The following is a 14,577-nucleotide window of genomic DNA, read 5'->3' as shown; positions in this document are numbered from 1 at the left end:
AAGTGAGAGTTTGATCCCCTATCTGCTAGTTGAACTTGGTATTGGCCTTGAAACACCTAAAAATCGACATTTTGGGCATGGATGAAGAGTGTACGGTCGCACACACACTCTGTACGGCCGCACACTACCATGTACGACCGCACACAGGCCTGGCCGCACACCCTTGTCGTACACCTGGGCGCACACACATAAAAGTCGAATTTGGTGGCCTTACACTCAAATCTAAGGCCCTACACTCATTTAGGGACCTCAATAGGTGTTTATAACACTTAATTCTAAGTGTTTTCATGTCCCTAAGGTGTTTCCATGTGTCTATTAGTGGTTATATACCCTAAGTGTATTCATATATGTGTTATTACATATCAAACTAGGATCCGTTTGGCTCACGACTTCATTCGACACCCGACGATCATATATCAATCTTTCTTTCGAGTTACTCACTTCAGGTGAGTTCATACCACTTAATCAACCTTTGAAATTATTTTAGATGCTTTTATGGGGGGGGGGGAATACAAGTTGCACTACTAAGTTATTATATCAATCACATGTGATTAATAACTGTCAATCAAATAGATTTTTGCATGTTAAACTGTTTTATCCAGCTAAAGGTTTTCAAATCTTGTTTTCAAATCTTTTTTTTATATTACTAAACTTTTACCAAAGTCTTTTAAACTGATGTTCTTGTTAGATTCATGTCTATATAGATATAGTTATATAAGTAGGGTTTGAAGGACTTAGGACTGATAGCCCGCTTTATTTCCTGTTTCTTGTTTGGTTGTGGACTTAGAGTATCCGGCTATTTGTCCGAGTGTCGTTGAAATCCTAGTTATATATTATGTATACCTGTTAGATATTAAATCTCTTACTCCAGTTCAGCGCCTTTGGGTAGCAAAGGTACATAGATAACCTCTCAAGTAAACTATAGTATGTATAGTTTAGAAACCAACAATAACTTTTATGAGGAGAAAATAGTTATATCAATATTCTAAAACATGTGCTTTTAGTAAAAAGAAACGTATATAGCAAATCAAAGCATGAGATACATCCTCGTGACGCGGATTTCACCGTTGTCGAGTTGGTAACCAGAGTCTCCTGGAGGGAGAGCGGGCATTGTGTGTATAGATCTATACGGGATAGACCATCCCACATCCTGACTGCTAGCTACAGTCCCGGCCGACCAAGCCAAGGGGTGACAAATGTCACATTTATTTCGACGTCAGCAGATCGTCGTGTTTACATCCGTCAATCAGTATGGTTACGAGTATCTTCACATTTACCTTATAATTCATGGCCTTAAGGTAATTAGTACCACGATAGTTTCTACATATAAAACTACGGTACTATAATATTTTCCCTAATACATTAAACTTAGAATGTTTTTTACATAAAACGATAATGTAAAACTATAATTTGATAATGATATTAACATTTGGGAAAAATGCTCTTTAAACACAAAACGGTCGGGTCTTGGTAAAAGACTGCTTCTAGTAGAGAAACTCATTCTTTTAAACATGAAACAGTCGAGTCTTGGTAGAAGACTGCTTTTAGTAGAGAAACTCATTCTTTTAAACATGAAACAGTCGAGTCTTGGTAGAAGACTGCTTTTAGTAGAGAAACTCATTCTTTTAAACTTGAAACAGTCGAGTCTTGGTAGAAGACTACTTTTAATAGAAAATATAGGATTTTCTAGAAGGAATTCAAATACTCTATAAACTTTTATGAGATTATTTTGAGAAAAAAACATGTATTTGTATCAATGTCATTAAAATACTTATGAACTCACCAGCATTAAAATGTTGATCCTCTCTTTCAAAATAACTTGTATTCTCAGGTCGTCAGTAGACAGGTACACTCCGGGAGCTTTTGCTAAGTCATCCTTGTACCGAGCTGCGTCTTATGTTATTCTCTATATCTACTTTTGATGTTGTTGCAAAATGTAACCTATGTAAAAACTTATACTATTAATGCAATGGTTGTTGTACTTTGATTACTATACTGCATGTGTTGTGATACTTGACATGACGTCCAACGCCCCCGAATGTTTCCACCATTTCGTTTTGGGGGTGTGACAAAACTTCAGCTCAGAAAGGTCAAGAGAAGAGAGCTTCAAGAACTCTCAAAAGGAAGAAGACAAACAAGAGAAGAAGTTGTTGGGAGATTCTGGCTATGATTGCAATTACTGCCATGGAAAGAATCATTTTGCTAAGGAGTGTATGTTAAGAAGGTTGAATGAGAATAAGGAGGATGAGAAAGATGAAGCCTACTATCTTCGGAAGATAGAGGATTTGATGAAAAAGAGTGTTGCTAACGCAAAGCCCGCTTTTATTGTGTAGGAAGGTGGTGACGAATTTAGACGTGTTGAAGTATGGTCCACAGATTTGGAAGATGAGGAAGTTTGGTAGCCCACACATGGTGGATGTTTTGTGGAAAAGTCGGAAGCATTAGAGTACGAAGGAAGATGTCTGATGGTTCAGAGGGGTTATGCAACTGATGACGGTCAAACCTATGAAAATTGTTTTGTTGCGAGACCTCTTTCGGAACAGGTGAGTGAATGCGAGAAGGTCATCAACAAGTTACACACTATACTTCAGTCTCTTAATATTCCTGTTACTCGTTACGAATCTGAACTAGATGATTTAAATTATATTTTCTCCAATTTTATTGATATTTTAAGGAGAACACGTCTGAGTAATTCTAACCTAAATGATCAAATCAACATAATAACAAATAAAAGTGAAAAGAGAAGGATATGGATAGAGAAGTTGGAGTTTGAGCTTAATAGGTCAAAGGATGATGTTATTTATCTTAAGAGAGACAATTTAGCACTTCTAAAACAAAGGAATATTTTTTGTTTAATTGCGAAGCGGTTATATTTTAGTATTACTCAACTACATCTTGATTGTGAAATAGGTAAAAATATACTAAATATGATTTTACCCTTTCTCGAATTGAAATAAGATGAAATCGATGCAGAGTGCTACAAGTGCAAATCCATTGTGTCCTCTGATGATGTTTCCGAATCTTACAAAATTGGACTTGAAAAAATATAAGAGTATGTTAAAACAAATGTTAGATGAAAATGATAAAGAACAGATTAAATCTAATACTGTGCAAAAATTTGACTCGTTGTGCACAAAATTGAGTTCAGAAAATACTTTTGATGCTGTAAACAATTCTGAATTTGACAAAGGTGACATGAGTGAGATTTCTGTAGAGAATGAGATTGATTGTTCAACATTTGTACAAAATGAGGCTGAACCAAAGAAAAAGTTGATTTCTAAAAATTCAATTGAATATATTCGTGTTGTTGAAAATAAAGGTTCAGAAATTTTTTAAGCTAAGGCCACAGTATTTCCGAAAGTACAAACCGTCCCTAATCAAGTTTTCGTAAAAACCGGACAGAACAAAAAGGACACGTTAGAAATAGCGTCCATTATTAATAATGATAATACTGATGGTTGTGACGAATTTTTATGGTATGGACCAATAGACAATTCGGACAAAACAAAAGGTCTTTTCGAAATGACCTCATGGAAAATGAAAGAAAAATACGTTTCGGAACCTTTGAATCGTGTTGACCTTTGTTACGGCCAGGCAGGGCAAAGTAGCACAAAGAATGTACCCAATGAAACGTCATCTGAGCAGACAGCCACACCTGTTAGAAAACAGAAACCTAGAACTAATATTCATAAGTCAGCTGAGGAACTTATTGCTAAGAAACGACAACTGAATGCTAGATATGGGAAGAACTTGCAAGAAAGAAAACATTTCTGGAAAAACATGAATTCAAATCAAAATTTTGTTAATTCAGAAAGGTCTTCAACTCAAAATATGAATCTTCTCCTATTCAGAAACAGAAATCTGAATCTTTTTCAAAACCAGAGATTTCTCTCGAGGAATTCGAAGAGAACTTGAAAAAGGAGAAAAAGGCTTTTGAAAAGAACATGGCTAAAAAACACAAGGATTTTGTTAAAAGAAAAACAATTCCTGTTGAGGTTAATCTTTATGATAATAAAATGAAGGTTTTTAAAATATTCAAAGGAGAGAATAGTGTTTTGCTCAAAAGAACCTTCTGGGTTGATACAAATATAATTTTTCTTGTTTATAAGAAAACCTCACAAGGACCCAAGAAAGTTTGGGTTCCTGAATCTCTCTGAATTTTGTAGGTAATCAGTAACGAACAATACGACTCTGAATGGTACATCGACAGTGGTTGTTCGCGTCACATGACATGAAGGAGAGAAGAGTTGAGGGAATTTCGATCGTTGAAGGACGGTGGCAAAGTAAAGTTTAGAAACAATGCTACAAGAGAGATTAACGGATATGTCATGATTACGAATGGAAAATTCTCCATTCGGAAGGTAGCCTATGTGGAAGGCCTGCAACATAATCTGATAAGTGTTTCTCAATTGGTTGTAGGTACAGGGCTAAAGTATCATTCGATGATGAGGGATCAAAAATCATTGAGAAGAAAACAAAGACAGTGCTTCTGAAATCCAAAAGAAAGGGATAAATGTTTCCTTTGAACATAAACCGATCACCGGAAAGCCTTCCATTTGCCTACTTATGAAAGCATATTTAGATGACAGTTGGATATGGCACCGAAGGCTCTCGCATCTGAATTTCAAGAATATCAACAAACTTGTACAGGACGATCTTGTGCAAGGACTCCCTCTTCTGAAGTTTGAGAAGGAACATTTGTGTGATGCATGCGAGCTAGGAAAGCAAAGTCGTAAAAGTCACTCGACTATTATAAATACCAAAGTAATCAAGCCGCTAGAACTATTACACATTGATCTTTGTGGTCCATCTCCCATCGAGAGCATTGGTGGTAATAAATATATTCTAGTTATAGTTGACAATTTTTCAAGATTTACTTGGGTTTAATTTCTTTGAAAGAAATCAAATGCGACTTCAAAGCTAAATTATTTCATCAAGCAGATCGAGCTTCAATTGCAAAAGCCAGTTCGGAATGTACACAGTGATAACAGTTCTGAATTCAAAAACTAAGTGTTTAAAGAATTTTTGACTGAAAGAGGAGTCTCTCACAACTTCTCTGCTCCTTACACTCCTCAGCAGAATGGTGTCGTTGAAAGACGAAACCGATCTCTCTGTGAAGCTGCAAGGACTATGCTATCTTTTGTGAACCTTCAACTTTATTTTCGGGCTGATGCTATCGGAACTGCTTGTTTCACTCAGAATCACTATCTAATCGATAAGAGATTTCTTATCACACCTTATGAGATTCTGAATAAATGAAAACCTAATGTTAAGTTCTTTCATGTCTTTGGTTCTAGGTGTTTTATATTCAATTCCAAAAAGCAACGGAACAAATTCGATGTGAAAGCTGACGAAGGGATCTTTCTAGGGTACTCTCTTACTTCTAAGACATATAGGGTTCTGAACAAGAAATCTAAAAAGATAGAAGAAACCTATTATGTCACCATTGACGATAATTATCTCAAGAAGTATCAGAAGACTAATTTTCCAGCTGAGGAAATCTTTCCTTCAACAAATCCGATGACGATTCATCTTTCTAATCTTTATGAGGAATTCATGAATTTGTTTGATGAGCCCGAAAATGCCATTTCTTCATAATCAAATGCTCCATATAACAAGGAAGGTGAATTGAAGAAAATCATTGATGATACTGCCAAAGATCTTGGAAATGAGCCACCCATTCCGAAGGGTTATGAAATTCCAAAGCGTTCTGAAATTTCACCTTCGCCACAAGCTTCTAATGCTCCAGTTCACGGGGAGGGTTCTACTTCAACCTCCACAACCGATACATCTATTCAGGGGGGGATTCAAATCCCGAAGTCAAAACTGATATTCCAATCCAGGGAGAGAATTTGATTCCAAAAGTAGAGTCACATGCAAACTTCCAGGAGGAGAACGAGAATGAAAATAATGACTCAGACGTTCAATCAGAATTTGAAGATATAAATGCGGAATTGGATCTATCCTATGATCCGAACTACCCTCCATTGGCCAAGTGGACCAAAGATCATCCCAAATCTCAAGTGATCGGAGCAGCTTCATTAGGAGTTCTCACAAGAGTTCAACAAAAAACGAATCAAACTACATTATTTTCAAAAATGGAATTTTGCATGTTTAAATCGTTCATCTCCATCCTTGGACAAACCTGCAGCTGATATAACTCTTTATCGACAAATGATTGGTTCTTTAATGTATATAACAGCTAGTCGTCCAGATATTATGTTTTCTGTTTGCTATTGTGCCAGGTTTCAGGCAAATCCTTGTGAGCCATATATGACTGCTGTGAAAAACATCTTCCGATATCTAAAAAGAACTACCTCTCTAGGAATCTGGTACTGATATGTGCATATTTAGCTATATATAGTATAGATTTTTATTATTTATTAGCTAATTATTTGCAAATTATTGACAAAATGTAACGCCCGTAGATCTGGGCTAGTCAATTTAGAGATGATAAGCATCAAAAGTGACTTTTTGATAAAAGATTATTTAGAATGAATAATCTTAACTAGGTTGTAGTGGTCGTGACAAGGATTCCGGATATATAAAGAATGCTGAAATTCGAGTTATAACGAAGAAGTTATGACCAGTCGAAGTTTCGTGACAGAACCGGTACGAAACTGCGTGACGTAAATAGTGAATTTATGATAGAGCTATATTTAGCCTTAGCAATCTAAACAAAAGTCGTAGAATACGTTAAACCGAGAGCGTGCATAAAAAGAACGTCTAAATCTGACTTCGTATGAGGAAGTTATGATTTTTCGAAGTTTCGACTTAGCGGTATGCAACCCAAAGTTCGAATATGAGATCGAATGATTTCTAGCCGAAACAATCTAAACGAGAATTGAAGATCTCATTAATAGTAATTCAATGGTAAAAAGTTATGAATTTTTAACGGACTTTTCCTGTCCCGGCCTGTTAAAAATATAATAATAAAAATAAATTCAAAATTAGCCGACGGAGTCTAAATGAAAGTAGTAGAACATAGTCTCACCTACGCGTAGATATAAAGAACGTCAAAAACGGAGCTCGTATGCAGAAGTTATGAATTTGTGAAGTTTTTAAATAAATAAATAAAAATATTAATTCGGAGCTTATCCGAAGTCGTGACGCAGCCGGCCTGATCCACCAAGTACGCCCAACGTACTAAGTGTACGCCTAGCGTACATGTCGACAGCGGAGTACGCCCAACATACTCTTTGAGTACGCCCAGCGTAAATCGGGGTTCAGCCCCTATAAATAGAAAGTGATACCTCCGGGTTTTATTGCTAATTTCCACTTCTTCACCCCTTTTTTTTCTTCTACTTTGTGAGAAATACCCCCGAAGCCCCGGTATCAACCCCGACACCCGAAGCAAGTCCCGAAGCCCCGAAGATCCCGAGGAGAAAAGAGTTTCAAGCCGAACCTCTGCCCACGAGAAGCCCGGTGTGTGAAGATATTCCGGTTTCATAGAAGAACTTCTACTTGAAGAGCCGTAGTGTTGTCCGACAATCGTCTTAACATGTGAGTGCATAGTCCCTTTCATGAACATGATTTTAATACAAGTATTGTTTGAATGTATTAAACATATGTTTTGTATGAGTTATTTGATGATGTCTGAATTAAGTGTTAAAGAAACTACCTGATTGTTTATGATAACTTAGGTTAAAGAGTAAACCTAAGGTTTGTTATAATGGTTATGGGGTAGTATCTCTTCATGAGTACAAGCGAGATATATACGGAGAATAGAACTTTAAAATATGTCATTGATCCGGAAGCATGGATTTGACATAGTTATTCGTCCCTAGTCCGAGAGTATGGATTGGACTTAGTTAATTGTCATTAATTCGGGAGTATGGATTAAGACTTAGTCAGTTGTCATTAATCCGGGAGTATGGATTAAGACATAGTCTGTTGTCCTTAGTCCGGGAGTATGGACAGGACATAGATTTGTCATTAGTCCAGGAGTATGGATTTAGACATAGACCAATTGTCCCTTATCCGGGAGTATGGAATGGGCACAATCATGCACTCGAGAATATGGATTAGATCCGAGAGTAAGAGTTAAGGTCCAAGGGTATGGATAGTCTCGTTGAGAGAATAGACGGGGTGGGGTAAGAGTTAGTTATATATATATATATATATATATATATATATATATATATATATATATATATATATTGTGTGAATTCTAAATTATATATATGTTATAACATTGTGGGATTGAAATCCCTATGTACTCACCAGGTTTTTCAAACCTGACCTGCTCAATATTTTTGTATCACAGGTATCGATACAAAGACACATTACACTGAGAGATTAAAGAGATGTATATCATTAGTGTAGATTAATGTAAGTTCGAATTATGCTTATGTGTCTGTATTGACCAGGACATCCCAAATGTTTTAAAAACGAATAAAATACATCTCTTCGGAGATGCTTGGATAAAGTATTTATCATGTTTTCTGGGAACAAATTCCGAAACAATTTTCTTTAAAAGATTACTCTGATTTTAAAACAAAGCATAAACAAATCGGTCTTTTCTGGCCGTGAAATTTGGGGATGTCACACAAAAGGTACTTAATAGTGTTTAAATTATACTTTCAGTCCAAAAGATATGCTTGGAATCAAAAGGAAGTAGGAGAGGCGATCAGAAGCTCGGGAACTGAAGAGAGAAGAAAAAGAGCCAAATCCTGAAGTTACTCGGTGAGTAACAACGTTTACTCGACGAGTACCCACGAAGGTTCGCGAAGCAATACGTAAAGTCCTTACCGTACACAGATTCTACAAGGGGACTCGGCGAGTCGGTTGGCTACTCGACGAGTAGCCTCTGTTTTCTGAAAACTATAAATAGAGGCCAAATTCCGAAACAAAACCCTCTCTGGATTTTTGAAGGATTACCTTGCGACTAGGAAGGCTGCTGGAGCTATGGAGATCGTGAGAGTCAACCCTAGTTTTCAATTCTAAGAAGATTAAAGATAACATAAGTTTACTCTGTACTTTATCCATTGTTTTAATCATGTTTAAACTACTAGACATCGTTTTTGAGTTTCTTTCTGCTACAATCATGAGCTAAACTTTATATCTTCTGTTTAGCGTAGGAAAATTTACAACTATGGATTGATTTGTGGTTGGATTAATTATCTATTGGTGAATTTAGTTTTATTAAGCTTGTTAAAGAACCTTATGCATTAACCATAACTATTTTATGTTAATTATCAAGTAATTAAGCTGCATGAACATCTCTTAATTGCTTATCTCATGTGATTTTTGTGAAAGCATTGTTATGTGCCTGGAATAACGAACGTGAAACTAGGATTAACTAGAAAAGGGGTAAATTAATGTGTGAGCTTTTCTGATAAACCATCAACAAGAGGTTAATTGAACGACCAATTTAATTAACTACTACAAGTCTTATTTAACCCGAATAATTAACTAGGAAATTTATTAGTTTAATCAACTGGCCATTGTTTGAATTGATATGTTTTCTAAGGACTGGTAATAGCGAGTGTGAACCTAATCACCTTAATCGGTAGCCAATAACAATTAATACATTGCACTTGCCATAAAATCAACCATAGGAGTAGATAAACCGAACCTAAACAGAAGCCTTCTTATTATTGAATTTAGTTGATTTTTACTTGCTTTAGCCGTTAGTTATTTAATTTACGTGTTAGTTAGTTTATCTAAGTTTCTAGTCTTGCAAAACTAGAGAAACCCTTTTACTTTTATTACTTGTTTTAGTTAATTCTACTTATTAGTTTAATTACCGAGTTCCATACCCTGCTTATTTAACTATATCACCAGTTGACAGGTCCACTGCCTTTTGTGTGTCAAATTCATATTTAAAAATTAGGATAAAACTAGTTCGTTTCACACACATCAGGTACCCTTCCAACTCAGGGTTCTTTATGCAAGAATTCTCCAATGTGGATATTAGTGGATGTGGTCTCGATCGTAAAAGCACTTCTGGGGGATGTCAGTTTCTAGATAACAAACTGGTAAGTTGGCAATCAAAGAAGCAGAGTGTGTATCCCTATCTACTGCAGGAGCTGAATACATCGCAGCCGCATCATGCACTTCTCAAATCATTTGGATTTAGAATCAGCTAAGGGACTATGGAATAAACATGAAGATGATCCCTTTATACTGCGATTTAGAAAGCGCAATTCAGATATATCATAATCCAGTGCAACACTTGAAGACAAAACATATTGCACTAAGATATCATTTCATCAAGGATCACGTTGAGAATGGAAACGTTGAAGTGCATTTTGTTCGATCATCTGATCAATTGGCTGATATCTCCACAAAGACCTTACCTGAAGCAACATTCAATCATATTTTTCAAGGTCTCAGAATGATAGAAATTGATTCGGTTCCGAAATCCCATTCATAATCGGAAGTTATTGTTCACAGTGCGAGCATTCAGAACGGTTCGAAACATACTGTTCATCTGGGTTTCAGAACGCCTCTGTATACTTTGTATGTTATGTGTTTTCCGATTGATTCCGAGCTTCGGAAGCCACTGTTCATTTATATTTCTAAACTTATTTTTCTTAAAATTTTACTGTATTTCTGTTTTATTTCTTTTTCAGAAAAATCCAAAATCACAAAAATATTTTTCTTTTTTTCTATTTTATTTATTTTTTAGAAAAATCCAAAAATCACAAAAATATTTTTTTAGTTTCTGTTTTTATTTATTTTTCAGAAAAATCACAAAATAAAATAATTTTCTTTCTTTCTGTTTTTATTTTTTTTTTCAGAAAAATTCAAAAACTACAACAATATTTTTTTTATCTTTGTGTGTGTTATCTTCAGACTACGTTCTTGTTTTAGGTACACTTTGTGTAATCCTCAATTCAGAACGATGGGGCAGGTATGAAATTTCGAATCTTTGTATTATATAAGTGTCCCTAGAAGCATGTTGCTTCATGTTGACCCAAGCCTCTAAGACTCTATGTTCAAAGCCTTACTGAAACTTTCACTCCGATTGTTTCTTCCCAATCAGGCTGATATTCACATAAGTCATTGAACTACCTTACTCTTCTCACAATGAGTTAAGAGTTGACTGCTTAGTCACTATTTTATAACAGAGGTACTGTCACACCCCCAAACCAAGGATGGCGGAAACGTCCGGGGGTGGAGGACTTCATGTATAGTATCATAACAGCAATTGTAAAAGTAATTCAAGCAAACACAACCAACATATATATAAAAACATTTACATCATTGTATGAATTACATGTTTACGAATCAATCACAATATGTTGATAAAATATGAAATAGTAGACGCCTTAGCGTTCCATCCTCAAAAGCACTTGATTACCTGTTTAATGATTTCCTGAGAATACAAGTTGTTTGAAAAAGTGTCAACACAAAGGTTGGTGAGTTCACAAGCTTCTGTTTGGTATTATTAAAAGCCTTTCGTTTGTAAAAGTAGTATTTGTGTTAGAAAAATCCAATATTTTCCTTAATGTGTAAATGTAGTCTTAAAACCCAAAGACCGAAATGTACAAGTAATTTGTCATATTTATAGTAAAACAATGCAAGTTTAAATCGACATAAACTCGCTAAATTTTAATGAAGTTCCCGTAAATTCCAATGTTTGTTAATACTTTATGTGAGTTTATTATAACCATACTATGACCAAGGTTGCCTAAAACGACGTTCTTCAGGCGTCGGAAATGTTATGACATTTGTCACCCCAGACCTATCGGTCTAACTGTTGCATGCAGTTTAGGTGTGGGTTTGTCAAACCCAATATAGATCTATACACAAGTATCACGCTCTCCCTCAAGGAGACTCTGGTTACAATACAGGACTTAATGGTAATTTGAAGTAAATGTCTCACAAAGTCATTAACGGAATTACGTGTTATGAAAACTTGGTACCGTATGGCCGTACCTTGCTTAATGAAAATATCCTTTGTATAAATGTACCCTTTTTAAATGTATGTGTTATGTAATGTATCATAAACTATACCTATTATAGTTTATCAACCAAGGGTAGTACGTGGTAATGTATGCAAACTATATTCAAAATAGTTTATTTAATGTTTGAATGTATCGATTGTACTTTGATTGTAATCACTTGTTATTCTTTATATTTTATATGACCAAATCCATTTGTAAACTGATGTGTGTCTAAATATTAAGATAAAATGTCATATATTGCAGTAACATATAGTCACATAAAGATATACACCTTGCTCAACATGTTACAAGGTGAAATGAAATTAACAGCAACTTTTCGTTAAAAACAGTTTCTGTTACCGTTCTTAGAAAATTTATAGAAAAATCATCACAGCTCTAAATCCAAATCCGCAAATTTTGAGAGTTTGGAATATGAGTCTAGTTTGTTCGTAAATTTTATCATGATTTTTAGTGATCTCTAACAGAGGTGAAAATGTTCATAATCACAGACTGGTCCGGGTTTGCCTCTGAAATGACAGGCAGTTTTGTAAAAATCACCATTAATTGTAGAAAAATCATTTGGAGATGTGCAAGTAGTCATTTTAAAGCTAAGAGTTTGAACTACTTGCACCTGAAACAGTATTGAAAACTAAAATTTTTAAGTTGACCAAAACAGTCCGTGATTAACGTCCATCTTTTCTGATGCAATCTGTTAGAAAAAGTTTAATTGTGTTCTTGATGATTTTACTTGTATTCCCCCCTTAAAACTTAAGAAAAACATGTAAATGTATGAGTATGAACTCACCTTATGTGGTTTCAGTAGATGAAAGTGAGAGAGAGGAAGTGTTCAACTCAAGAACACTAAGAAGATGTCTTGATGATTCGAAAATCTAACACCGAATAAGATGGAACTTGTGTAAGATATCAATGATTTGAGTAGAATGGAGTTTAATAATTATGTGAATGATGAAGATACTTACTAATTGAAGAAAGAAATCCCTGGAGAGGGCCTTGAAGTTCTTGAAGTTGAGAGAAAAGATGAGAGAATTTTGGAGAGTGTTCTTGGTTGCTAAGTGTAGAATGAAAGAGTTTTATGGAGAATGAGGAGAGAGGATCAATCCTCCAGCTCTTAGAACGTGGGAAGAGCTGGAGATTGGCTGTAAAGGTCCACTAAGGAGACAAGGGGTAGTGGGAAAGAGTGGCTGATCATAGAGTGAGGTGGTAGTGGGTTGCTTTTGCCATAAATTAAGGAAAAGCAAATATTCCCTCAATAATTAGTTCAATAACCAATTCTTTTAATATATTTTATAAAAAACCCTGGAGATTTATATATTTTGGGGCCTTAGTTTATAAAATAAAGTTTTGGGTGAAAATCTCACGTTAAAATAATGAAAAACGGAGTTAAAACGAAGTCGTAGTCGAAAAACCGGTAAAAAGGAGCTGTCTGCGAGACTTCGGACCTTCGGACCTTCGGACTTCGGACCCTGGCTTCGGACACGGCTTCGGACCAGAGGTTTCGGTTTCGGATCCTTAAAGCTATTTTACTCGTTTTTACCCCGTTTCAAGCGATTTTTGACCCGGTTAAGGGTCGAGATGACCCAAATGATTACAAAAAGTTAAAGTAACTTTTGAGAGAGATTTGGGAGAGATTTCAAATAGAAAGAGATAGAGTGAAAACGATTTAGAGAGGTTTCGTTTGTGATTAATTTGAGTGTCCGGCTTCACAACGCAAGGTTCGTAAACCCCATTAAACCATGTTTTAGTGTCGTACACAACCCCGATGATTGTGCAATAGTGTTTTATCGCTTTGGTTCGTTGTTTAGCACTTGTTAAGGCTAAGGAAAATCAAACACATGAACTTTCCAAATGATGATTTCTCATTAAAATAGCGAATTGTATAGTGATTACATAACGTAAACCCTAGCATACAAGGGTTATTGGAGTTGACCGGTTTGACTTGTTGACTTTGAATTGACCGAAATTTGACGGTTGTCACATCATCCCCCCGTTAGAAGGAATTTCGTCCCGAAATTTTCATTTTGACTGGGATTTCAAGAGTTTGGGAAGAGATGTGGATACTTTTGTTTCACCTGATCCTCGCGTTCCCAGGTGAATTCGGGTCCTCGTTTAGCGTTCCAACGTACCTTCACGATGGGAATACGACTTTGTTTCGTTCGTTTGATTTCCCGATCCATGATTTCGACTGGTTCCTCCACGAAGTGGAGATTTTCGTTAACTTTGATTTCGTCGAGTGGTATTACGAGTGTCTCATCAGACAAACACTTCTTTAGGTTCGACACGTGAAACGTGGGATGTACTTTGTCGAGTTCCTGAGGTAATCGAAGTTTGTATGCTACTGGCCCAATCCTAGCAAGGATTTCGAATGGCCCGATGTACCTTGGATTTAGTTTCCCGCGTTTTCCGAATCGTATCATTCCTTTCCAAGGGGAAACTTTTAGTAGTACCCGATCACCCACCTGGAATTCCAAGGGTTTACGTCGTTTGTCTGCGTAACTCTTTTGCCGATCGCGAGTCGCTTTCAGTCTCTCTCGAATTTGAACGATCTTTTCTGTGGTTTCCCTTATGATTTCAGGGCCAGTGAGGGTGCTATTAGGGACTTGCCCTCTAGCTAGCTGTGTATCCCCCACCTCAGCCCAACACAGGGGTGATCTGCATTTGCGAC

Source organism: Lactuca virosa, chromosome 2 (assembly GCF_052849685.1).
Source record: "Lactuca virosa cultivar CGN04683 chromosome 2, Lactuca_virosa_CGN04683_v6, whole genome shotgun sequence".
Taxonomy (NCBI): Eukaryota; Viridiplantae; Streptophyta; class Magnoliopsida; order Asterales; family Asteraceae; genus Lactuca; species Lactuca virosa.
The sequence above is the reverse complement of the archived record's forward strand: the minus strand, read 5'-3'. Positions refer to the sequence as shown.